The 25185-nt window shown below is 37.2% G+C and overlaps 1 protein-coding gene across 3 annotated transcripts in view; it reads right to left on the reverse strand.

Annotated features, from left to right (window-relative positions):
• Positions 1 to 10841: 10841 nt before the first annotated feature.
• The window catches only part of TRIQK (triple QxxK/R motif containing), a 291278-nt gene continuing 276934 nt past the window's right edge, over positions 10842 to 25185 (reverse strand). For all 3 annotated transcript variants that reach the window (XM_040493968.1, XM_040493967.1, XM_040493966.1), the window contains one exon: positions 10842 to 10880. The gene's annotated coding sequence lies outside the window, so the exon portion shown is untranslated. The remainder of the gene's footprint in view (positions 10881 to 25185) is intronic.

Genomic DNA, 25185 nt, shown 5'->3' on the forward strand with positions numbered 1-25185 from the left:
GAATCCTTCCCCATTTAGCACTGTCAGGTTAAAAAGTCTGCTTAGGAAATGAGACTAAACTTTCTTTTCATAACACTCAATGAACCATCTCCACCATGTATTTAGAGAGGACATACGCATTTCTTAAAGCAGATTCAAAATAATCTGCAAAGAAAATGAAGTAGATTTTCAACCATGGTAAATTTTCTTAACTCCTCTGATGCTTCCTTTTCAAGATGAAAAAGGCAATTTTGGGTTTTAAAAAGCATATTTTTTGCAAAATTCTTTTCTTGGGAAGACAACTCAACCCTGAGAATGAGAAGGACAACTGCCATTCATTTCTCCTCCACAAATCTCTAAACAAATCAGGAAATATTGGTCCAAAATTCCTCACTAAACAACACAACTTCCTTCACACAGTTGTATTTTATTTAACGTAACGGATGTGATCCTCAAAAGTTACATGAACGTTCCATTTCTGTAAGTGGGCTCAACCTTTAATTGCTTCCCATTTAAAGCCTGTTGGTGAATTCTGTAAATAAGGTTTCTTACTGATATATGGATGCTAACATAAAAGAATATTAGTGAAATAATTAAATTGGCACAAACTTCTGAAAGCTCAGAGCATTTTTAAAGTTCAGATTTTTATGTGGATTTCTTGATCAATGATCTGGCAACCAGACTGACTCTACACAATATGTTTCTTTGTAGAGCAGGAATACAGGACTTTCCACATAGTATAACTCATGTAAAATATTATGGTGAAAATTTCCTGTTTTGATCTCAGATTGTTGTCAAATATATCTACTTCTCCTCTCTTGATGTCCAGAGGTCTATCCATTGCAATCCCATCCTCCAAGCCTAAACCTTAAAATACCTTAAATTTTAACACCCTACAGTCCTCTTTAATATCTCAAACACCCCTGCTGCTTGCCCTCACCTGTCTGCCAGCCACCAGGAGCTACTTGTCAATGTCAGTCCATGAAGTCAAGACTTCCCCCAAATCTAATACAGAAGAGCTGACCATCTTGGTAGGGTGAGGGAGGGAGATATTTCAAAGGGAATGGTGTTACTAAGTCATCAGCTTTCTATGCAAAGAGGAGAAAGTCAGGCTGGAACCTAATAGAGCAGAAGAGAGGAATTTAACATAGCCAAGAGAGGAAAAATTTGTTTGCCCCCAACTCAGTCTTAATGTTTTCCATTTACCTAATTTCATTGTTTACGCTGAAGTCAAAAACCTAAGACTTATTTGGGATCCTGCTCTTTCTTTATCCACACCCAACCCATCAGTAAAAACTACCAACTCTGACTTCAAAATACATCCCAATTCCCAACAGTTCTCTACTACTCTCTGTAAAACTTCTGGTCAAGTCTCCTCTGACAGTGACTTCTTGACTGAACTACAGCAATATACTCCCTATCTTTTCCCTGCCTCTCCCCTGGCCCTTGTGATCAATTTTCCAGAGAGCAGCAGAGTGATCTTTTAAATATGGAAATTAGCTCTTATCTTCCATTCCTCTTGAAAACTTTCCAATTGTTTTCCTTCCCAAGTAGAGTAACACCCTAACTCATTACAATGCCAACACCCTAACTTATTACAGTGGCCTACCCAGCCTTATCTTATCCTGTCTCCACTTACCTTTCAGATATCATCTCCTTCCACTTTCACTGTGCCTTACCACATTCAAGCCAACTGTCCCTTTGTTGCTTCTGGAACAAGCCAAGTTCATTTCTGTCTTGGGGCCATTGCACTGTGTCCTGTACACAGAGCACTAAAAAAATATTTACCAATATTTTGTATGGCTGTCTGCTTCTTGTCATTCAAATCTCTGTTTAAATGTCACTTTCTCAGAAGGGCCACTTTAACATTCTGACTACATTTCCCCCAGCCATTGTCTGTCACATTACTTTATTTTAATTCTCTGCCTTTTTCCTTGTGGATGTGTTCATTTACTTGGTGACTGTCTATCAACGATAGAATGAGAGCTCCATCATAGCTAAGGCCTTGCGTCTCTTGGTTATTACTGTTTTTCTAGCATTAGATGAATGCTTGTCCTTCAACAGGAATAAAATAAGTCTGTTGAACAAGTCTAGGAATCAAAAATGGAGACAAAAATACAGATAACTCAGAACGCAAAAGAAGGAGAAGTAGAGATTGAAAGGGGTGGAGGTGAGGTATAAGGAGCTTCTTCAGAGTCCAACTTCACAAATATGGAGCCTCCTGCTTGCTCTCCCCTTTTTTATGGGAAGGCCCATTTTTAAACAGACAGTTACACTGAGCAAAATCAGCTGTTCCTGGGATTGCCTTTCAAATCCTTCCCTTCCTCTTCTTCCCTTCTTTCCATCCACATCACTGTTTCTCTCAGTTCTCCATGCTTTTCTGGCTGAACCACCTTGTTCTGGTCTTGCCTATTCCCAGTCCATCCAGGGGACTGGTACCAAATTAATCTTACTAAAAACAGTTTGCATGATGTCACCTTCCAGCTCAAAACACTCTTCAAGTGGTTCTCATTATCTAAGGGCAAAGGTCAAACGTTTTAGTTTAGTACACAAGACCGTCAAACTACACCCAGACGTCCTTTCCAACCTTATCTACCCTTGCTCCAACAAGAGTCCACTGCTTAGTTCAGCCAGACTCCTTCGCCCCTTGACTCACTTGTCAGTCCTGATCTTGATTAAATCCTGATCCTGATCCTGATTAAAATCTTCTCTTTTTGTCTTCTACTCAGCTTTTAACCAGTGATCACAGTCTAGACAGAATCCCCAAGGATCTTTTTTAGATCCTAGAGTGCTTATTATTACTAATATCATTTACTATATCTTTGGCCATTAGCAACACATTACTTTCAAATGATCACTATTTTCTCATTTACACAAGTCTTGGTTTTCATGAAGGCTGGAAATATATTACTTTACTTTCTCCCTGCATTCAGCTCACCCTGCAGTGAGCATGTTATTGGAAATCTCAGAGACTGTATTCCTTTATCAGGGAAAGGCGGATAATAATAGTAGTTTTGTAGATTTGCTAGAAAAATTAAGTGATATAATGCATTTAATTAGCTTAGCACAGTGATATATAAGAAGTGTCATTATCTTAGTGCATTGCAAAGTGGCAGATTAACAAATTGATTGATTAATTGATCCAATTATCTTTAAAAAACCCCATAAAACATGGATTTATTTATACAAGTACATTTCCCCCAAATATGCATATAGTAAACACCTATAAGTTAATCTTTTTAAAAAGTATATAACTTTTGATTTCCAAAACCACCACTATATTTAGTAACCTAACCCAGTGATTCTTAACCTTAACCTATTCTTAACTAAAACCATATTGAAAATCTGATTAAAGCTCTAACCTCTCTCCCTAGAAAACTGCATGTACATACAAAATTTGGTATATAATTTCAGAGAGTTTCATGGCCCCTTATAGACCGTGCATAAACTTCTGGGAGTCTACTGGATCCTTAGCAAGCCATGAAATCCAATGTCAAAACTGATCACTTTTCCCATTCCTGGCTCTCTGACAGCGATGCATCAAACACCAATCTGCAGTAGAACACGTGAACTCAATGTTGTTTTTGTTTTTGTTTTTTGCTTTTTTTGTAATGACAAAATTAAATGAGATCAAAGGAAACCAAAATAATAAAGGAATAACGGATTTTTCTTTTAACACTTTCTGCAACAGAGTGCATTATGATACTTTTGTATTGGGTTTCAAAAACACAGGCCATTCACTTTAGGCTCTTTCTTTCCTCCTTTCTTTTTTTTTTCACATGTAAGATAGAAAGCAATACTTACCTGGCAGGGGAAATACCACTATCATGAGATAGAAAGCTAAAAATTCAAAGGAAAGCCCAAGTTTAACTTCAGATTTGAGATTTTAGTTCACATGAACTTTCTTCCTTCCTTCTTTTGTTCTTTCTTTCCTTCCCTGAAGTAACTCAATGCTTATTCAATGCCATGCTGTTTGCTAAAAATTGGGCAGACAATAGTAAGCAATATAGCTTCAACCTGAACACTCTCATGGAAAAGACAATATTATTAAATACCTATGCGTATGAATATGTGCTTCAAATGTGTACCAAGAAAGACAATCAGTGGAAGTTACAAGAGTATATAACTGAAGGAGATGACCTACTCTAGGGATCAGAGAAAGTCTCTTGGACACATTTTAACTGTGATTTGGAGACTGAGAAGGCATTAGCTAGGTGAAGTGTGAGGGTGGTGGATTGGGTGGTATGATAGGAGTCACCAAGGCAGGGATGAACATTTTAGGAACTCAAAGAACACTGATGTCACTGGAAGGTGGGAGAATTATGGTAGGCAATGTACGCCATGTATTTCTGTTAGGAACGCTTTTGATTTCAAATAATAGAAGATTCTACTAACAGTTTTAACAATGTAAGTTCAATAACAAAGATTTTAGTGGTAGACAATTATTTACCTTCGTTCAGCTGTCCACCGATGCCAATGGAGACCCGGGTTTATTCTGTTTTTCCTCTATCCATGGTTAGTGGGTTGCTTTTAATCCTCACACTTGTCATCTCATGGTCATAAAATGGCTGCTGAAACTCCTGACCTCATAGCCATATTCAAGGCAGGAAAAAGTGAAGGAAAGGGTAGCAGCATCAGCTACATCTGTCTGTTTCATATGAAAAAGCAAAGGTCCTCTTGGTCCTCAGCACATTTACAATTATACCCCATGGTCAGAAATCTGTGACATGCCGTCTTTTAGCTGCAAATGCAAGAAAGGTTGGAGAAGTGGTTATCAGCTTTCCTAGCTCTTGGGGTAAGGTGGGCAAGGGAGAACCAACATGGGTACTGATGTAGGGCTAGGTAAATAATAATGCCTGCTTCTCATGTCAAGGCTTTATTCTTTATCTTGAAAAACAGAATGAGTGCAACCAATAAGTATTCCAATTTAAAAAGGTATAATCACTCAAAAACATGTATCTCTGAGGCTATCACCAGGAAAATTGATTCGAAGGAGAAAGAGATGATGTGCGGTGACAGAAAGATATTGATCCAGGTGACAGATGGTTGGGATTTGAACTGAAGGGGTGGTGGTGAAGAGGGAGGAGTAACACAGCAGGTAGTTCAGGAGGTTTAGGGTGGCTCTGATTATTCATAGGATTTTTGTGTTTTGCAAATGCAGTCGTGTGTGAATTTGCTTCAAAACTATAGTTTTATACCAAATTAGCTCATTCTAAAGTCGAAATCTGACTAGCTTGGTATAAAGATACGTGTTGTCCTTGAACTTAAAATTCTTCTCAGTGAAACTCTTGGGAGGTATAAAAGCTGGGTGATTCATCTGGCAAGATAAAATTACTTTCTAACCCTTTTTTCCTTACAAAAGTCAAAACTGCACTTCCATTTAGTGATGTAGAAAAGGTAGAAGAGTGATGTATTTGTACCTCCAGCTTAATAAAATAATTGTGCTTTTGTGTTCATACCAAGGAAAACCCAAATGCAGTAGATTAAGGATATCCTTAAAGGCATGAAGAAAAATTTCAGTTCCCTTAAGTAAGGCAAAACATTCTACAGGAAAAAAAAAAAAAGTGGGGGGAGGGGGGTTAAACCCACATCCTAACATAAACTTCACAGAAAAATATTAGAATTTCTCAGGGTTTTCTATAACTGCTATTAGAATTCATTCGTGAGCTGAGATTTTTTTATTTCAACTTTCACATTAACAGTCCAATAATAAACCCTTGATTAAAGAAAAAGAATTCCAGTGAAAGGGTTGAAATAAGCTTAATTGTAGAGGTGTGATTAGTGCCACAGTGATAGACTCCCAGGTAATGATTTTTAAAATTTTATAGGAAATGTTTAACAAGATGATTGCCTGACTATAAAATGTCTCTGTATAAGAAAATAGTCTTTGAAAGCAGCATTGGGCCCTATTGCACTAATACATCCATGAATGGCAACATTTCTTTTGTAGTTTTGATGAATGCTAAAGTAGAAACTATATTATAATGATTTTGGACCCAAAACTGTGAAAATAGCTAGCAGAATATGAACGCTTTACCAGATCAATCAATTTTCATTGAAAATTCTGCTTATTGTGTATGGTATCAAACTATGAAAATGTGACATTTCAAACTAGTGATTTCTGTCCTACCAAAATTGCGGTACTTATTTGGGTTTTAAAGTAGATAGGATCAGCATTAGAGACAGCATGGTGTAACCAAAAAAGAAAAAAAAAAATGTATATGTATAGAGAGAGAGAGAGAGAGATAGCCATATTCTAGTATCTTATTCATTCAACTGCAAACATTTGCACATGGGCTAAAAAGTGTACGACACTGAAAACAGAAAGGCCCCAGATATTTCCAGGTATTCTTCTTAAGAAATGCTCAGGTTCGACATGACCCTGTGTTCAGTTGTAATGATGAACATACGGGTTTGTGGGAGCAAAGAAGAGAACTCATCTCAGGTGGGTGTGGATGGAGGAAGAGGTGACGTGTGAACGAAGACTCAGAGTCTTATAAACGGAATGCAGCCAGTTCAAGGAGGCAAAGAACATTAGGAAACAGCGATTGTTTAAGGGGCTCAAGTGATTGGATGCCACCAGAGTTCAAAAAGTGTCAAACAATGAGACAGAACAATACTGATCAACTCTGGCTAACTTGACTAGGGGAGAAGAATGCTGGAAAGGTACAGGATGGCTCACAAAGAGTCTATATTTCTCACTAAGAAACGTGAATTTAATTCTGAAGACAATAAAGAATCTTCTGGAAAGTGCTGTAGTCATATTTAGATTTGAAATAATTCACTTGGGTGACTCTGTGAAGGATGCATTTACAGGAAGCCAGTAGGAGCCTTTAGGTGCTGAGCTTGGAGGAAGACATTGGAGAGGAGCCAAGAAATACTTGGGAAGTAAAATCTGTAAAAATAGAGAAGACTCAAGAATACAAAGTATAGGACCCATGGAGGCTGACCCAAGAACGGTGGAAGCAAAGCTTGTGTGGTGGAGAAGGTGATGAGTGTTCAGACACGTTGAGTTTGGGGTGCCTATGGGATATCTAGGCAGAGATGCCAGCAGAAAGCTGGATATAGGAGTCCACAACTCAGGGGAGGTTTCTGGGCAGAAGACAGTGATGAAGAAGTTGTCAGCATGCACCATACAAGGGGAAGAAATTTCAATTGCTAATAATACCCCTCAGGAGGCCCTGCCTTATATTGTGGGATTCCCTGAAGATCAAATGACAGAATATATTGAAAAAAAGTACAGAAGAGAAGTATGGGATGGTCATTACTTGAACTTGGCCTCAAATGCTTAAGTGATATACATTTTAAAAATTAAAGAACTGTTACTGTAATAACATAAACATTCACTTACCAAAATACTTTCTGTGGTATGAAATAGATATTGGACAGAGCAGAAAATACTACTAAGAAAAATGTATTATTCTATTGAAAATCTGTTTTGATGAAATAATCAGGGAAAAGCTCATGAAGGAAATAAAATCTTATATTTGAATAATAATTTCAATTTTTTAAAGTTGTCAGATTTCATTTTATCTTTGTGTTTTCCTATATGTGCCCTCAAGAACAAATCAAAATAATTAGAAAAACTCTCTTTGGGGTTAAAATTTCCAGGTCATTCTTCAGGTAGAATTAGTCCTTAACAATTCTAGAACGCTGTTGGATTCAAAGAAGTGGAAAGAAAAAGAATCTCACAATATAATTATATTGAAAGGAGAAGGTCATGATTTAAGATCATTTTCTTTGCTTATACCCCTCAGTATTCAGTTTTCATTTCATCTCCTCTTTTCCAAAGTAAGTGATGTAAAGTCGTCTTTGCTACTTTCCCAGAAATAATTTTAAAGTTGGTATTTAGTACTGAAATTAGGATTTTCATATGTAGACTTCCTGTCCTTATTTACAACACATTGAAGGGCAATACGACACTCCCTTCGGTTCTGTGGGAGCCCATCAGAAGGGTTTTGTTAGTTTAGTATTATTTTATTTTATTTTATTTTATTTTTAAATGTTTTTACTTATTTTTTTGAGACAGAGAGAGAGAGAGAGAGAGCATGAACAGGGGAGGGTCAGAGAAAGAGGGAGACACAGGATCTGAAACAGGCTCCAGGCTCTGAGCGGTCAGCACAGAGCCCGACGCGGGGCTCGAACTCATGGACTGTGAGATCATGACCTGAGCCGAAGCCGGATGCTTAACCGACTGAGCCACCCAGGTGCTCCAGTTTAGTAGTATTTTAAAAAATACATCAGGTTAGTTTTAAGTAGTTAGGGTCAGTTAGAGACCAGCAGAAGGACACGGTGCTTAGAATCAATTGTAAGTTCCTAAGGCAGACTAATTAACCACTTTTTTGAACCTTAACTGTGAACTGCACACAATGACACCTACCTTCCAGTACTTTTAAGAGATAACTTAGATGATGTATATAATGGGCTTAAAATAACAGCTGGTTATTTTTTTCTCAATAAATGAATAGATATTCCTAGTGTTAGTGATAATAAACAACTGTTTCATTATGAGATAATCTTTATAACTCAGTGACATTTACTTTGACTGCACAGCACGCATATACCTTTATAACTTGAGAGAGGTCCTAAAATAGGTGAGAGACTGGGCCAGGCTTCCCAAAATGAAAACTTTAAAAAGCATATTGATACATTGTTTCCTTCTGACCAACTAGATGTTCCCACTGAGTACATAGAGAAATTTGGAAATCATAACATACGTCATGTTGCATAGATCCAAAGAGTATACTCAAAAATTTCTGTTTCACTAGATATTTATATGTAGCATTGTATTGTATGTAGAATATTATATTGTATCATTCTCTTTTAGTACTTTTAAAGAATTGTTTTACTGAGGTAATCATTTGCTCAAAGCTATTTTTAATATTTTCTTACCAATTAACTAATTAATTAACTTTAATTTATGTTCATGTATGATACATAACATATTAATACTCAGATGCCATAAATACATTTTATTTAATGTATTAAATTTACTTTTTATTTATTCTTCCTATAAAGACAGAATGAGTGACCAATTAGCTGGTCACTGTGCTAAATACTTCATGATATAGGGAACAATGAAGAGGTGAGATAATACAAAAAATTAAATCATATTAATAAACATGAGAAAATTAAATGCATCCTTGTTATGACTAATTAAAATTAGTTGAAAATTTTATTCTAGTTGTATTGAATGTAGCTGGAAAATTACACTATATTTTATCAATTTTTACTATTGTCTGTGTCTTAAAAAATCATTAAATGCTTTGTTTTCCCCCATAAACTACATTTCTTTATTGAGGAGATCAGAGTTTACTGCAGTGCTTACTTTTTAGGACATTCACACACAGGCCAATGCGTTTTCCATCTTTTATTTAAAAGTTTATTTTCTGGGGCTCCTGGGTGGCTCAGTCGGTTAAGCATTGAACTTCAGGTCATGAACTCGCAGTCTGTGAGTTCGAGCCCTACGTCGGGCTCTGTGCCGACAGCTCAGCTCAGAGCCTGGAGCCTGCTTCAGATTCTGTCTCTCTCTCTCTCTGCTCCTCCCCTGCTTGCACTCAGTCTCTCTCTCTCTCTCTCTCTCTCTCCAAAATAAATAAACATTAAAAAAAATAATAAAATAATAAAAGTTTATTTTCTGCTGCATTTCATTCTCCTCATTGCCAAAATTTTTTTAATTTATGCTCAGGAAAACACTCTGGACCACTATGAGATAACGACCCCAACTCCTTATTACATAGATCCTCTTTTGTTTACATGTTAGGGGTTTGGTTTCCAAATCCCCAAAATAGTGCACCAATGAATGATCTTGGTCAGGAGTCCACTTCTAGGCACACAGCAGCCACTCAATAATTAAAGATTCATTGATTCTTTTAGTTCACAGAGTAGCCTGACCATATCTAAAAAGCAAATCAATGTCTGGACTATAAGCAGGAGATAAGACACATTTCTAGTTTGGGGATCACTGAGCAGAATTACTAGAGGTGGCAGGTTGTTATTATCTCATTCCATTCACATAGAAACATGGAGCAAACTAAGTTTGCCATAGAGGCAAATCTAATCCCTCTCTCCCATAGGGCTTCCATCTACAAATGAGATTATAGTGTGTCGTAGGTAATATAATGCCCACACTCTATCCTCTAAGATGTTGTCCTAATCCCTGGAAGCTGTGAATATGTTGTTACATGGCAAAGGGGGATTAAGATTACAGATGGAATTCAGGTTACGGAAATAACTAACCTTACAATAGAGAGATTATCCTGGATTATCTGGGTGGGCCCAATTAATCACAAGAACCCTTACAAGGGGAAGAGGAGGCAGAAGAGAGAGAGAGAGAGAGAGATAGGAACACATAAGCAAAGTCTTAAGTGATGCAGCACTGCTGTGGTTAAAGATGGAGGAAGACGGAGATGAGCCAAAGAATGTGAGTAGCTTCTAGAAACTAGAAAAGGGAAAGAAACAGATTGTCCCCTAGGGCCTCCAAAAGGAATGCAGATGTGCTGAGACCTTGATCTTAGCCCAGGAAGACCTGTGTTCGACTTCTTACCTGCCTAATTGTATGAAAATGAATCTGTATTGTTTTAAGCCACTAAATCTGTGCTAATTTAATATGACAGCAAGAGAAAATTAATGCATAGTCTTATGTAACTTTTAAAAACTAAGGCTACTGAGTGAAATATCTGGAAATTGGAAGATGAAGAAGCTGCTATAGTCTAGATAATCTCTAAAGCCCCTTCCCATTTTGATATTCCAGCTTCTTTCCATTAAAATTTATACAGCTATAACTATATTAGCCCCAAAGTATAACAGAAGGTACTTACGAGTTTCCTCTCTCTTTCACCTTCCTCTCCAATTTCTTTTTCTCACTCTTTCCATCCATTTGCTTCATCAAACTTGTATACCTAGAAAAGATATTTGGAAAAAGTATGTTATTTACATACAGTACTCACCAACTCTTTAGTATCAACTTTAACTTTGCAGCAAAAACACTTATTATTCGCCATCTAGTCTTGGATCTATCTGTTAGGGTAAGATGAATCACTCATCAAGATTGATGGGACCAGTATATATAAGACCAGGTCATGCAGTAATTAAATGGAAATCTTTATAATCACTGAAGGCCAAAGTTACCCTGGGAAGAGACTATTCTTCCAGTCACAAGCTCTTGACATGGTCATTCTCACCATCCCACAATATTTGTTGGCCATATTACCAAAGGAAAAAGCTGAGCTGAAAAGCACAAGAACACACAGGCTGCAGACAGCAGGGTTTATGCATAGCTTAACAATACACGTAACTTGGGGTGTGTCCTGGGTGGCCTGAAAAATCCAGAATGGAGTCATTACATCTTCCTGGAGAGCCTTTCACAAAGGCAATTGGTTTTCAGTTTGAATGCTTACATTTTACAAAGAATAGATCTTAAATATTCTCATCCCAAAAAAAGAAATGGCAATCATGTGGCATGTTACAGGGGTTAGGTAATGCTCTGGTGGTAATCAGTTTGTAATACATAAGCGTATCAAATCAACATGTTTACACTTTAAATTTACACTATGTTATACGTCAATTATATCTCCATAAGGCTGGAAAAATACTTAAAATTAAAAAAAAATTAAATTTCTTTTATATTGTGATTGATTTTTCTTTCTTATGCACTCTACTAACGAGAGCATTCATCTGGTAAAAATTATTTTTGCCTGAATTAAATATGGATGGGTAACTCCGGCCCATTTCAGGTTCAACAAACATCTTGAACTATTTTTCAAACATTTGGGATTTGGCAAACAAATATTTTGCTCAGTAATTTTTTGCTTAATTTTTAAACCCTTGTGTGTTTTAAGGAGAATTTAATCCGTATGTTTCTGATTCATTTACCATTAACTGATCAGGCTGGGTTTTTCTGGTGCCATTTTTTGGTGGGGGAGGGGTTTAAGGAACACTTTCAGAGACTTTGACAAATTTCTTAAAAAAAAAAAAAAAAAAAAAAATAGGAAAGCTTCATTCTGCCAGAGAGGAAATCAAGTGTCAAAAAGAAGTTCTAGGTTCATGTTAGCAATGCAACCTGACTCAAAATGAGAGAAACCGTTTTTTTTTTCTCCAATTTTACTACTAAGGATGAAAGATTTTATGGACTTAGAATCACAGACATTAAAAGGTGCTCATGGAACTCGGATTTATTTACCATTCTGGGCACCAGTCTCCAGTGAGTCTGAGATCAAAAGGTAACTCCTCCAAGAGAGAAGAGGAGCCAAAAAAGATGTTTCTAGCAGTCAAGAAAAGGATTACTTACGATTAGACTGTGAAGAGGAAGAGAAAATGAGTGGGTAGAAGAGGAAAACAGAGGAAGAAGAGAAAAAGAGGGATATTTCTGAAAAAGTTCAATAGAATACAATTTCCTTTTTGCTCCTGGAGGATCCTTGGCCATAGCCTTATGGCTGCATGGACACGGGATAGTGCATCCCTAAGACGCTTGACAAATTTGGAATAGATGTTTAACCTATAGTATAACCACTTGTAATAATCTAAAAACAGTTTTGTAAATAGTGCAATCAATATTACTTGCTTCATTTCCATCTTTCCCTCACTCTATTGACTTATTTTAAAAAGCCATTATCAAACTTTTTCAATTTGCCTTTTGCTTTTCTCTGAACTTTTTGAATTCCTTACCTTATGTCAGAAGCAAGAAATGCTAGTTTAAAAGACAAGATATGGCATTATTTACTACTTTATATAGATTTTTATCTTACATACAAAGTTTTACACAGGAGAGTGAACATATGCATGTACGCCTGCGTGCCAACCCCCACACATAAAATTCTTGGTATCAAATCATTTATTTAGTTTCAGAACTTTTTTCTTTCTTTCTATTGTTAATAGTGCATTAATATTCTATCATTAATATTGCAGCTGAATATAAAAATACCATTCCTGAATCCTTAAAAGTTTTATGGATTTGTGTAGCGAAATTCTGTTATCCAACATTTATTGAACATTCTCTATGTGTGTAACATTGTGAGGAAGAATGAATATACCGGAGCATAGGGTAGGTTCCTAAGCTCAAGTGTTTAACAGTTAGAATACAATTTTAGAAAATAAGGCTTAACATGATACCAAGCTCCCAGTTTATAGTTTTTAACTGAAACAAACAAACAAAAAAAAAAAAAAACCCTTTTTTTTTTTTTTTTTTTTTAATAGAAACCTGCCTCCTGCCTTGGAAGCCTCCTTCAATTTTATATTTAGAAAACTTTTAAATTAGGATTTTTATTTTTTTAATCCTCAAGCTCTACAGCTCTGGATCCCAGTATCTTAGGAAGCTTCTCTCAGTTTACATCAAACTATTTTATTATTTTATTTTATTTTATTTTTTTATTTTTTAAAAATTTTTTTTCAACGTTTATTTATTTTTGGGACAGAGAGAGACAGAGCATGAACGGGGGAGGGGCAGAGAGAGAGGGAGACACAGAATCTGAAACAGGCTCCAGGCTCTGAGCCATCAGCCCAGAGCCTGACGCGGGGCTCGAACTCACGGACCACGAGATCGTGACCTGGCTGAAGACGGACGCTTAACCGACTGCGCCACCCAGGCGCCCCTACATCAAACTATTTTAAATCATACCTTCCAGTGAGATGTCAGCCATGCTGTGTCAGTCAGTCTAGGAGCAGTCCTGGCATTTCATAAGAGTGACAAGTGGCTATGAAAACGACAGGGCGTGGGGTTGGGGGGGTGCGGGAATCATGGGGAATTGTTTTAATGCCCCAAAGCTGCTTATGGTGTTCAATATCTCTAAGTCTCTGTGTCCCAATTAAGGATCTTGAAATGAAATACTTGATACACAGAAAAGAGTTAGATTTCACATGTCATCACCTGAGAGGAGAATGAACTTATTTTTCTGGGACTATGGCTCCTTCTGGAAAGAACATTTGATTTAAGTGTTAACAAAGGATAGTGGTCAGAAGCAAAGTAAACAGACAAGCTATTTCTTTATTTAAAATTCATGTGGATCTTCAAAATGGATCAAGATTGTGAGGATTTCCTAGTGTGGTAAGAGAGAAGTAGAAGAAATATCTTTGTAGATGAAATAACTTGTCTTGTTTCCAAGAGCTAAAAGAAATTTAATGGGTCTACAATTATTTCCCTCCACAAAATTATTCATTCTATTTATCGTTCAGTCTTCTCATATAGCACTTCCCTTGAGGTGCTGCAAGTCTGGATGAGGGTAAGGTATCTTGAGTTTTTAGATGTTTTATTTTTTAATTTTTTTAAGTTTATTTATTTATTTTGAGAGAGACAGAAATGGTGTGAGTGAGAGGGAGAGAGAGAATCCCAAGCAAGCTCCATACTGCCGGCCCACAGCCTGACATGGGCCTTGAGCTCATGAAATCGTGAGATCATGACCTGAGCAACAACCAAGAGTTGGACACTTAACTGACTGAGCCACCCAGGCACACATAGGTGTTTTATTTTTAAAGTTATAGATGCAATTCATGCTTAAGAACATCAACAATACATATGTAATAACCTTTCAATCTCCCGACTGACCTAACTGATGTGAACAATTTGATACTTATTCTTTTTTATTTTATTTAATGCATGTAAAATCATAGACACACCAACAGACAAAGATTTCACCTTCAGGATAAAGTAGGATCACATTATAACTGCTACTATTGGAGTCCTTTAAAAAAATTAACATTATATCTTGAATAGCTTTCTAGACCTGGCAAATATCTGTGTAATATTACATGGTGTGGATATATACTTTATTCAACCATTCTCCATAGTGGATACAAAGGTCATTTCCAGTTGTTTGCTGCTACAAATTCTGCTAGAATTAACATCCTTATACTATTATGTTTTTATTTCAGCAGAATCAATTTCTAGAACTGGGAGTTTTGTTGGGAACAGTACTCAGAGTGTGAAGAGTCCCAGCAGAGAAATAGAGAGCAAATCAGATATGTAGGCAAAAGCCCTGCCTGTGGACTTGGCGACTACAGAAAATAATTTTAGCAGAAAATCCACCACAGTTTGATGGGCTGAGAAGTATCTGAAGCTGGGTAGAACTGACTTCACAGAACTGCAATGTTAGCAAATCTTTGCTTGTTTTATTGAGATATAGTTGACATATAACACTGTAGAAGTTTAAGGTGACCCACATATGTGTACATTTGATATGTTTATCTATTACAATAGGATTACCACCATAATGTTAGCTAACACTATTACCACATTACATAATTATTCTTTTTTTTTCTAAAGCAGAGAAAAATCTCATGCTTCTTTTTAATTTTTTTAATGTTTATTTACTTTTCAGAGACACAGAGACATGGTAAGCGGGGGAGGGGCAGAGAGCGAAGGAGAGAGAATCGGAAGCAGGCTTCCCATTGTTAACACAGAGCCCAGTGTGGAGCTTGAACCCCACAAAATCGGGAGATCATGACCTGAGCCGAAACCAAGAGTCCCAGGCTTAACCGACTGAGCCACCCAGGTGCCCATATCATTATTATTTCTTCTTTGTGGTGAGAACATTTAAGATCTAGCCTCTTAGTAACTTTGAAGTATATAATACAGTATTATATTTATCTTATTCTAGCTTCAGTGAGCAGAACTGTCACAGGAACAAGATGTGCTTGAGCATGTTAGTTAATTATTTGTCAGTCCCTTAACAGGATGGCAAAGTGAAGGGAAGAGAAAGCACAGACTTCTCTGGCCATACAGTGCATGTTTTCTGCCAGACTCCACGCAGGTCACTGAAGATGTAAAGTGAAGCTATCAAGGGAAAATTTTGTTGTGATCAACTATATTGGCTCCCACCATTGGTGTGAAACCAGGACAAATGGCAATCCCGTTTTCCTGTTTACCAAATATCTCACTTCCTTAGACTCTATTTGAGTTTTATGGCTGTCGATAGAAGTGGACGCTGAGCTGAAGCCAAACAGGTCTGGCCCTATTTCCCATGGGCCCTTGTGCTGCTGGGTGGGATCTGAGAGCAGGTGCAAGTCGGCCATCCACAGCCTCGCACTTGGCGATATATTCATAAGGCCTGTCAAAACACCCAGGGGCTTTGGGGTCAGGAAGGGCTATCACATGGCCTTTCATATGGGTACACAATGTCCATAGAGCGCTGCTCCAGTTCTTATCTTAATTATTTCTAATTCTCTGAGGTTCTTCACTCTTAGCGATCATGCCATTGTTAAGGAGTTACATGTTTCTGTATGAATCATATATATGACTCCTTTATCAGTGTTTATATCAGCCCATTAGTTATCTATTTCTTGACTCCTGCCATATGCCAAGCACCATGTTGTGGAGGATCCATAGAGTAGCAAAATAATATTTATTTTTCTAGGTTTGTATTTTTCTGTTCTCTCTTTCCATCTGCTCTCTCTCTTTCATCTTAGTACAGAAAAATCTCAAAGAATTAAAAACCTCTAGAATTGTTCATTTTTCTAATGTGCTAAAAATAGGCAGTGATTCTTAATTTCTTCTCTACTATTTATTCTTTTGTTTTCTTTTTAATTTTTCATCTTGCAATCTTATACATTGTTTTGTGATATCTGGAGGGCTTGAATTTACTACTGAATCTATCTTTATTCTTTAGTCATAGAGTAAGCCCACTCTGGGCGTATGTGACAGCCAATATGACCAATAGTAATTTTTCAAGAAAGCAAATAATTTGGTTAAAGATTGTGTGTGTGTGTGTGTGTGTGTGTGTGTGCATGTAGAAACAAAAGGTACTCTAGAGCATTTTTAAGGAATCTTTCAGAAAATAGTGCCATAGGAGTACAAATGGAGATAGAGCTCCTTGGGACCACTTTTAGGGAAAATATCCTACTTTCAGAGGAAAGATGAGATCATCACACATGCTCTTCCTCAATTCTGCTCTCTTTATCTATACACTTATTTACATACCCACAATTCAACTCCTTCCTTTTAGTCTTAGAGAACAAACTGGTCTTTCCCTTCCCATTGGTGCACGGAGTCAATTGCCTTCTTTTATGATTTCCTCCATCAATTATCTTCTCTATCTTAGATCTTCAGCCTCACTTCTGTGTTAGAGAAACATAATAGCTTAAATACGTAAGTAAACAGGGGTGCCTGGGTGTTTCAGTCAGCTAAGTCTCTGACTTTGGCTCAGGTCATGATCTCATGGTTCCTGAGTTCGAGCCCCACAGCAGGCTCTGTGTGGGCAGCTCCGAGCCTGGAGCCTACTTCGGATTCTGTGTCTCCCTCTCTCTCTCTGCTCTCCCCTGCTCGTGCTCTGACTCTCTTCCTCTCTCCCTCTACCTCCCTCTCTCTCTTTCTCTCAAAAATAAATAATCACGTAAAAAACTTGAAAAAAAACCATAAGCAAACAAATAAATATCTTGCATCCTAAATAAAGATCTTCCCTTCACCACATGCTGTTCTTACATCAGCCTCTCTCTCCTCTTCCCTGTCATTACTATTTCTTGAACGTAGGATTAAGTTTTCTCTTCTTTGTCTTACTCACTTCTTTATAAACAGAAGTCTGGCTTTTCCTGCCACCAGCCCATTGAATTGGATAGATGTGTCCCTTGCATCTGACAAGGTTCATTGCTCCCTTTGTCTTGACGCGTTCCACTCTAGCTTTCCATTACACCACTCTGCCAGTCTGTCTTTAATCAGCTACACATCTCTGAGCACTCTTTCTTCGTCTTTTCCATGAATTTTGCTGTTACTGTTTACATCTTCAGTGTTGATGTTCCTCAAGTTTCTGCCATCAACTCACATTTCTTCCACTTTCTGCAGTTCCTTGAACAAATCCACATACCGATGTTGACTGCCACCAGAGGTGGTAATACACTGTAGTAATCCTGGTGGTATTATGTCAGTAATGCTTCAGTTCTCTCTCTAGCTCTGAAGTGGTCCAGAATCTCCCGGTCACCTCTACCCCCTTGTCCTACAGGAACCTTATTTATTTATTTTATTTTTTATTTTAAGCTTATTTATTTTGAGGGGGGAGGGGCAGAGAGAGAATCCCTCCCTCTCTTTTTTTTTTTTTTTAATTTTTTTTCCAACGTTTATTTATTTTTAGGACAGAGAGAGACAGAGCATGAACGGGGGAGGGGCAGAGAGAGAGGGAGACACAGAATCGGAAACAGGCTCCAGGCTCTGAGCCATCAGCCCAGGGCCTGACGCGGGGCTCGAACTCACGGACCGCGAGATCGTGACCTGTCTGAAGTCGGACGCTTAACCGACTGCGCCACCCAGGCGCCCCAGAATCCCTCCCTCTCTTATAAGTTATAAGAAGTATAACTACTTATATTTCTTTAATGAAAGCCCTAGAATACTACATTGGTCTCCCAGCCACTAAGACTACGTGCTCAAACTCATCCTTACACAATGGACAGAAGAATGTATCCAAATTTGATTCTGATCTTATGATATCCCCAACAAAACTTGCTGGTGGTTCCACATCATTTGGTCCATTTCTTTGTCCTCATCTTACATGACCATCTACCTCATGCTTTGCTCTCTTGCAATACTGAATTCATTGTAATCCCACTCATATGCTGTGCTGTTTATCCTGCCAATGTGGTTGCTCAAGCTGACCCCTCTTCTTGGAAAGTCCCTAGTCCCTTCACCTGGCCAACTCGTCCTAAGCCTTTAAGACTCTTCTTGAGAGTAACTTCTCCCAAGAAGTCTTCCTTCCTTATTCCTACTCATGCCTCTAAATGTGTTAGCTGTCTCTCTAATTTCACAGTAACCTCTATATGTCTTTAAATTTGTCATTTTGTGTTGCAATGGCTTATTTATGTTTGTTATTGAGTGAACACACCATACTTTGTGTATTTGTTGTTAACTCCAGCACTCAGTTTGGTTCTTATCATACAACAAGCACAAGATAACTAACTTTATTCAGTTACGGCTTAGCTTGGGCCTTAAATTATGAGTGGGATCTAGATAATTGAAAATAAAAGAGGAAATACAATGGAAGGTAGACTTTGAACTAAGATTCAGACACAAAAATGTCCCAGGCATATTTCTGGAGTTAGTGAGGAGCATGTACCTAACTGGAGTGGGAAGCTTGTGTGTGTGTGTTGGGTGGGGGAGGGAGGTATCTCCTAGCAGGCTGGATGGATAGACTGGGGAAATTTTGGAAGTTCCGGCATGTATACATTTTGGACATTGCAGACAACACAGAGGAACTGTTTCTGAATGAAAGGACATAGTGAGAATGGTGTGTTAGGAAAAAACTTTCAACAATAGTGGGTTAATAGGTTAGGGCTGAGAGCAGGGTGAACACTTATAAAAAACTAATAGTTCTGGAATAACATGATAATGATCCTGAGCTAGGATAGGGCAGTGAAAATAGTGGGGAAAGAGTACATGCCAAAATATTCAAATTACTATGGTGGCTAAATGGCAGATCCAAGGGAACATTGTGAGGCCAGGGATAATATGAAATTTTGTTTAATACTATATGCTCACTGCTTAGCACTGAGCTTGGCATATAGTAGGTGATGAAGAAATGTTTTTCAAGTAAAAGAATTAATGGATGAGTGATAATATAACCCTCTCACATACACATACTGTATCTCTTCCTTGAGACAATAGCAGAGAATGTGTTCTTTTTTGTTTTGTTTTGGTTTTGTACCTTTACCAGCACCAATGCACTGGTTTGAGTAGAGTAAAGATGTAATGATTTGATTACAGTAATGGTCAGTAATGGTCTGTTTATAAGCAATGACAAAACGATGTGACTTTGTTGTCATTTATGTCATTTTCATTCTCTCCCAGTTGCTTCTCCAGAGTCCCAGGCCTTAGCACAATTAATGCCACTGTTTTGAAATCAGCTTTAGAACTTTGATCTCAGGCTCTAAATATGCCCTTGTTGTAAACAAGCAACACATCTAAGAATAACCATATCACCTGTTCATCTAAAGGGCTTCATGTGTGTTTAATTAACAATTGAAAACAAATGTCGCCATCGTCGCCTGAGTCTAGACAGGGGACAATTTTATCATCTACTTGTTTTTTTCTGCTTGAAGGATATATAAAGCTTTCAAGAAGGTTATTAAGGATTCAGATAATTAAACTTGTATTTTTTGCACATTAACGACAATTTATACTTGAAAACAATTAGCATGAGTTACTTGTGTGTTCAAATAATCAATTTCACAGAAAAACCTTTATAATGTGCAAAGATATATGTTCAGGGATATTAACTGCAACACTTTGCAATACTGAAAGTCTAGAAATTACTTAAATACCCATCATAAATTATGGTACAAATTCTAGGCAGAATTCTAAACGATGATTTTTTTTTAATGGAGTAAATCTATATGTACTAATGTAAGAAAAATGTCTGAGGTACATTGTTACATGAAAAAATTGCAGAAATATAGACCACAATACTTACTAGGAAAGCAATTCAAGTTAACAACACATACAGATCATGTGGCTATATGTGCAGACATGTACATATACACATTATACCACTAGTGAGACTAAAATTACCTGGAAAGATTCCTAAGAAAAAGGAGTTAATTCTGGACTTATTTCAAGTATTTTATAACATTTTTACAATGATCACATATTAATTAGCTTAGACAAGTTATTTCAGTATTTTCCAAGCTTTGTTGTGGCTTCTCCTCACATTTTAGCTCCTAGAAGTTAATATTAAAAATATACTATGAAACTTGGTGTCTGATTGGCTCAGTTGGTTGAGGGTCTGGCTCTTGATTTTGGCTCTGGTCATGATGTCACCATTCATGGGATAGATCCCGGCATTGGGCTCTACACTGACAGCAAGGAGTCTGATTGGGCTTCTTTCTCTCTTCCTCTCTCTCTCTGCCCTTCCCCTACTTATGCATGTACTCTCTTTCTCTCAAAATAAATAAACATTTAAAAAAATATATATTTAATATTATATAATTATATATTATTATAACACATATATTAGTATATATAATTATATAATATATATTATATATTATTATGTATTATGTTATTATAATTATATATTATATTATTATGTATTATATATTATTATATATATTATGATTTTTGTCTGTTCTATCACATGCTTTTCTTCCTATTTCATGATCTTAATTTTGTTCCCTTATTTTCTGTATCATTAATGTTTAGTCTTTATTATATTTTCACTTCTACTATTTTTAGCTTATTCTGTTTTTTTATACCTTCTTTAAAAAAGGTTTGTTAACTGTTTTTTAAATTAGTTTCAAGCAATTGCAAAAAATGCTCACAATTTCCTTTTCAGAATCAATTTGATTTCATCTAGCAAATTTTGATATGCAATATTCTCTTTACCATTAGTTCTAATATTTTCTAGGTTCCATCATAACTTGTTATTTGACTTATTAGTTATTCAGAAGTTTTAAGCTCTCTAAATATGTGAGTTTTTTAAAATTATCTCTTATTGGGGTGTCTGGGTGGCTCAGTGGATTAAGCATCTGGTTCTTGATTTTGGCTCAGGTCATAATCTCATGGTATGTGAGATTGAGCCCCGCATCAGGCTCTGTGTTGACAGTGTGGACCCTGCTTGGGATTCTCTCTCTTCCACTCTCTTTGGCCCTCCCCAGCTTGCACGTGCTCTCTCTCTCTCAAAATAAATAAGTAAACTTGAAAAAAGTTCTCTCTTACTTATTTAAAATTTACTTGTATTGTAATCAGACAATATGGTATTATCTCAAATTTGTTTTCTTCTGTTTGGTGTCCATTTTGATAATATGGAAGTGCTTAAAATGTTCTTTTTTCAATTAGAACCTTAGTTTCTGAGATCTTTTTATTGTTTTTTTTTTTTAATTTTTTTTTCAACGTTTATTTATTTTTGGGACAGAGAGAGAGACAGAGCATGAACGGGGGAGGGGCAGAGAGAGAGGGAGACACAGAATCGGAAACAGGCTCCAGGCTCTGAGCCATCAGCCCAGAGCCCGACACGGGGCTCGAACTCACGGACCGCGAGATCGTGACCTGGCTGAAGTCGGACGCCCAACCGACTGCGCCACCCAGGCGCCCCTATTGTTTTTTTTTTAATAGCATATACATTAACTCTGATAAATCCATAAATTCCTTTTATTACTAATACATTATCAAAATGCTTTCTAAACAGCCATTTCCAACAGCTTTTGACAGAAACAATGCCATTCTCTTTGCCGAATGCGGGTGCTACGAACAAACTCTTACTTTCTAAACTCTTACTTTCTAAAATGATGAAATCATAAGACACTTTTCCCCTTAGAAATGATTGATTTTGTTTACTTATTCATTTTTATTTATTTGTTCTATAGTTCTATTTGCTGATAGAACTTCAAGAAGGTTATTTCCTCAGAATTTCCTTCATGGTTAAAGCAAAGGAGAAGATGCTTTGCTGATGATCGGAACCATGGAAGGTTTTGAAGAAGAGAAATTATATGATCAGATCTGTGTTTACCAGAGATTAGTCTGGAAACCCTGAAGGATGCCTGGGGAGGGATAAAGATAAAGTTTAAAGAACAGAACAGGAAGTTAACCAGTTAGGAGCTGTAAAGGATTTGAACTGAGAGAGTGTGGAGGGTGTTGGGTCCAACAATGCTGATTACTCAGGAGACAGTGAGACTACCAGCAAAGTAGAGGTATTAAAAATATTTTTGGAATAATTTGACATTATTGAGTTCAAAAAAGACATTCAAGTTGTCCTTATGGGAAAAATCCAAATGTTGTTGGACTTCCTTAGAGTATGTACTCTACGGATTTGTTTTAAATATTTGTTTAGTAGGAGTGTGGCTGTGCCATTATATTGTGCTTAGGGCTTCCAAAGATCCTAATGAGCAACGAAATCTGTTGCTTAGGCAAACTTAATGTATTGGTGCCATCACCTGAAGCAAAAAAACAGAATAAAACAGATTTGGAGAGGTGGGGGACAGCTTAATTTGAGGATTTTAGAGGTTAAAGTGACAGGGGGCCTTCTAAGCAGTGATGTCCAGTAAAACTCAGCACCTAGGAGTTTCTAGTCAGAGACAAATAACCCTGACTAACATCTGGAGCATATTTACAAAGTACCTTCATGTGCATTATTGTTCATAAGCGACACATCTATGAAGCAGAAGGTAATGGTGAAAATGCAATGACAAACACACAAAAAAGCAGAGGCTTTTTCTCTTGATTGTTTAATTGCATTTTAAATGGTTTTGTTTTAATTTTTAGATTGCTGTGGATCAGCCAGTAGTTCAAAAAGATACCACTCAGTTTCCTAGTCACTTTTTTTATGAGAAGCATGCATTTCTAAGTTTTCTGGTTATGGTTCATTTTACAGTTGGAAATCACAGAAAAGGGCTTGACCATCTAACCCACAAAGCACTCAAATTGCACACTACCAGGCACATAGTAGTTATTCAACAAATACTGAATTCTAGCTGTGAAGCAACCATGGTTTTCATACTTCTATACATTAGCTTTCTAGGTCTTCCATAATGTCCATCATCATCAAAGATAAAACTCAATTTCTTAGCAGAATACTCAAGGTATACTTGATGTATACTCTAATACTCTAATGATATACTTTTTTTGGATCATTTCCAGATACAGATATATATTGTTTTATTGTGCTTCATCCCCCTTTTTAATGGCATTTTTTTTTTTTTTTTTTTACAAATTCAAGGTTGGTGGCACCTTTGTGTAGGCAAGTTTATTGGCAACATTTTTCCAAGAAGCATTTGCTCACCTCCTGTCTCTCTATCACATTTTGGAAATTCTCACAATATTTCAAACTTTTCTATTATTGTTATATTTGTTGTGGTAATCTGTGATCAGTGATCTTTGATGTCATTACTCTAATTGTCTGGGGGGGGGGGGTACCACAACTGCACCCATATAAGATGCCAAACTTAATCAATAAATGTGTGTGTTCTGACTGCTCCACTGATGAGGCGTTCCCCCCTTTCACCCACTTCAGGTTTCCCTCTTCTCTAAGACACAGCGATATTGAAATTAGGCCCATGAATAACCGCAAAATGGCCTTGAAGTGTTCAAGTGAAGGGAAGAGTCACAGGTCTTTCACTTTAAATCAAAAGATACAAATGATTAAGCTCAGTGAGGAAAGCATATTGAAAGCAGAGACAGGCTGAACGCTAGGCTTCTCATGACAAACAACTAAATTGTGAATGCAAAGGAAAAGTTACTGAAGAAAATTAAAAGTGTTACTCAGTGAACACAAAAATGACAAGAAAGCGAAACAGCCTTATTGTTGATATGGAGAAAGTTTGAGTGGTCTGGAAAGAAGATCAAGCCAGCCACAACACTTCCTTAAGCCAAAGCCTAACTAGAGCAAGGCCTAACTTCCTTTAAGTCTATGAAGGTGGGGGAGGTGAGGCTGCAGAAAAAAAGTGGAATCTAGCAGAGGTTGGTTCATGAGGTTTAAGGAAAGAAGCCATCTCCATAACATAAAAGTGCAAGGTGAAGCAGGAAGTGCCGATATGGAAGCTGCAGCAAGTTCTCCAGAAGATCTAGCTAAGATAATGAATGAGGGTGGCTACACTAAGCAGCAGGTTTTCAATGTAGATGAAAGAGCCATAGATTGGAAGAAGATGCCATCTTGGACTTTCATAGCTAGAGAGAAGTCAATGCCTGTCTTCAAAGCTTCAAAGGACGGGCTGACTCTTTTGTCAGGAGCTAATGCAGCTGGTGACTTGAAGGTGAAACCAGTGCTCATTGACCATTTTGAAAATCCTAGGGCCCTTAAGAATTATGCTAAATCTACTCTGCCTGTGCTCTAGAAATGGAACAACAAAGACTGTATGGCAACACATCTGTTTACAACGTGGCTTACTGAGTATTTTAAGTCTACTGTTGAGACCTACTGCTCAGAAAAAAAGATTCCTTTCAAAGTATTACTGATCCTGGTCATCCAAGAGCTCCAATGGAGATATGCAATGATTAATATTGTTTTTATGCCTGCTAACACAACATCCATTATGCAACCCATCAATCAAGGAATAATTTTGACTTTCACATCTCATGATTTAAGACCCACATTTCATAAGGCTATAGGTGCTGCAGATAGTAATTTCTCAGGTGGATTTCAGCAAAGTAAGTTGAAAACTTTCTGGAAAGTATTCTCCATTCTAGACGCCATTAAGAACGTCCATGACACATAGGAAGGGGTCAAAAATATCAACATCAACAGCAGTTTGGAAGAAGTTGACTCTAACCCTCATGGATGACTTTTAGAGGTTAAAGACTTCAGT

This window comes from Herpailurus yagouaroundi, unplaced genomic scaffold, assembly GCF_014898765.1.
Source record: "Herpailurus yagouaroundi ecotype Mexico unplaced genomic scaffold, PumYag 186, whole genome shotgun sequence".
In the NCBI taxonomy this organism is placed as follows: Eukaryota; Metazoa; Chordata; class Mammalia; order Carnivora; family Felidae; genus Herpailurus; species Herpailurus yagouaroundi.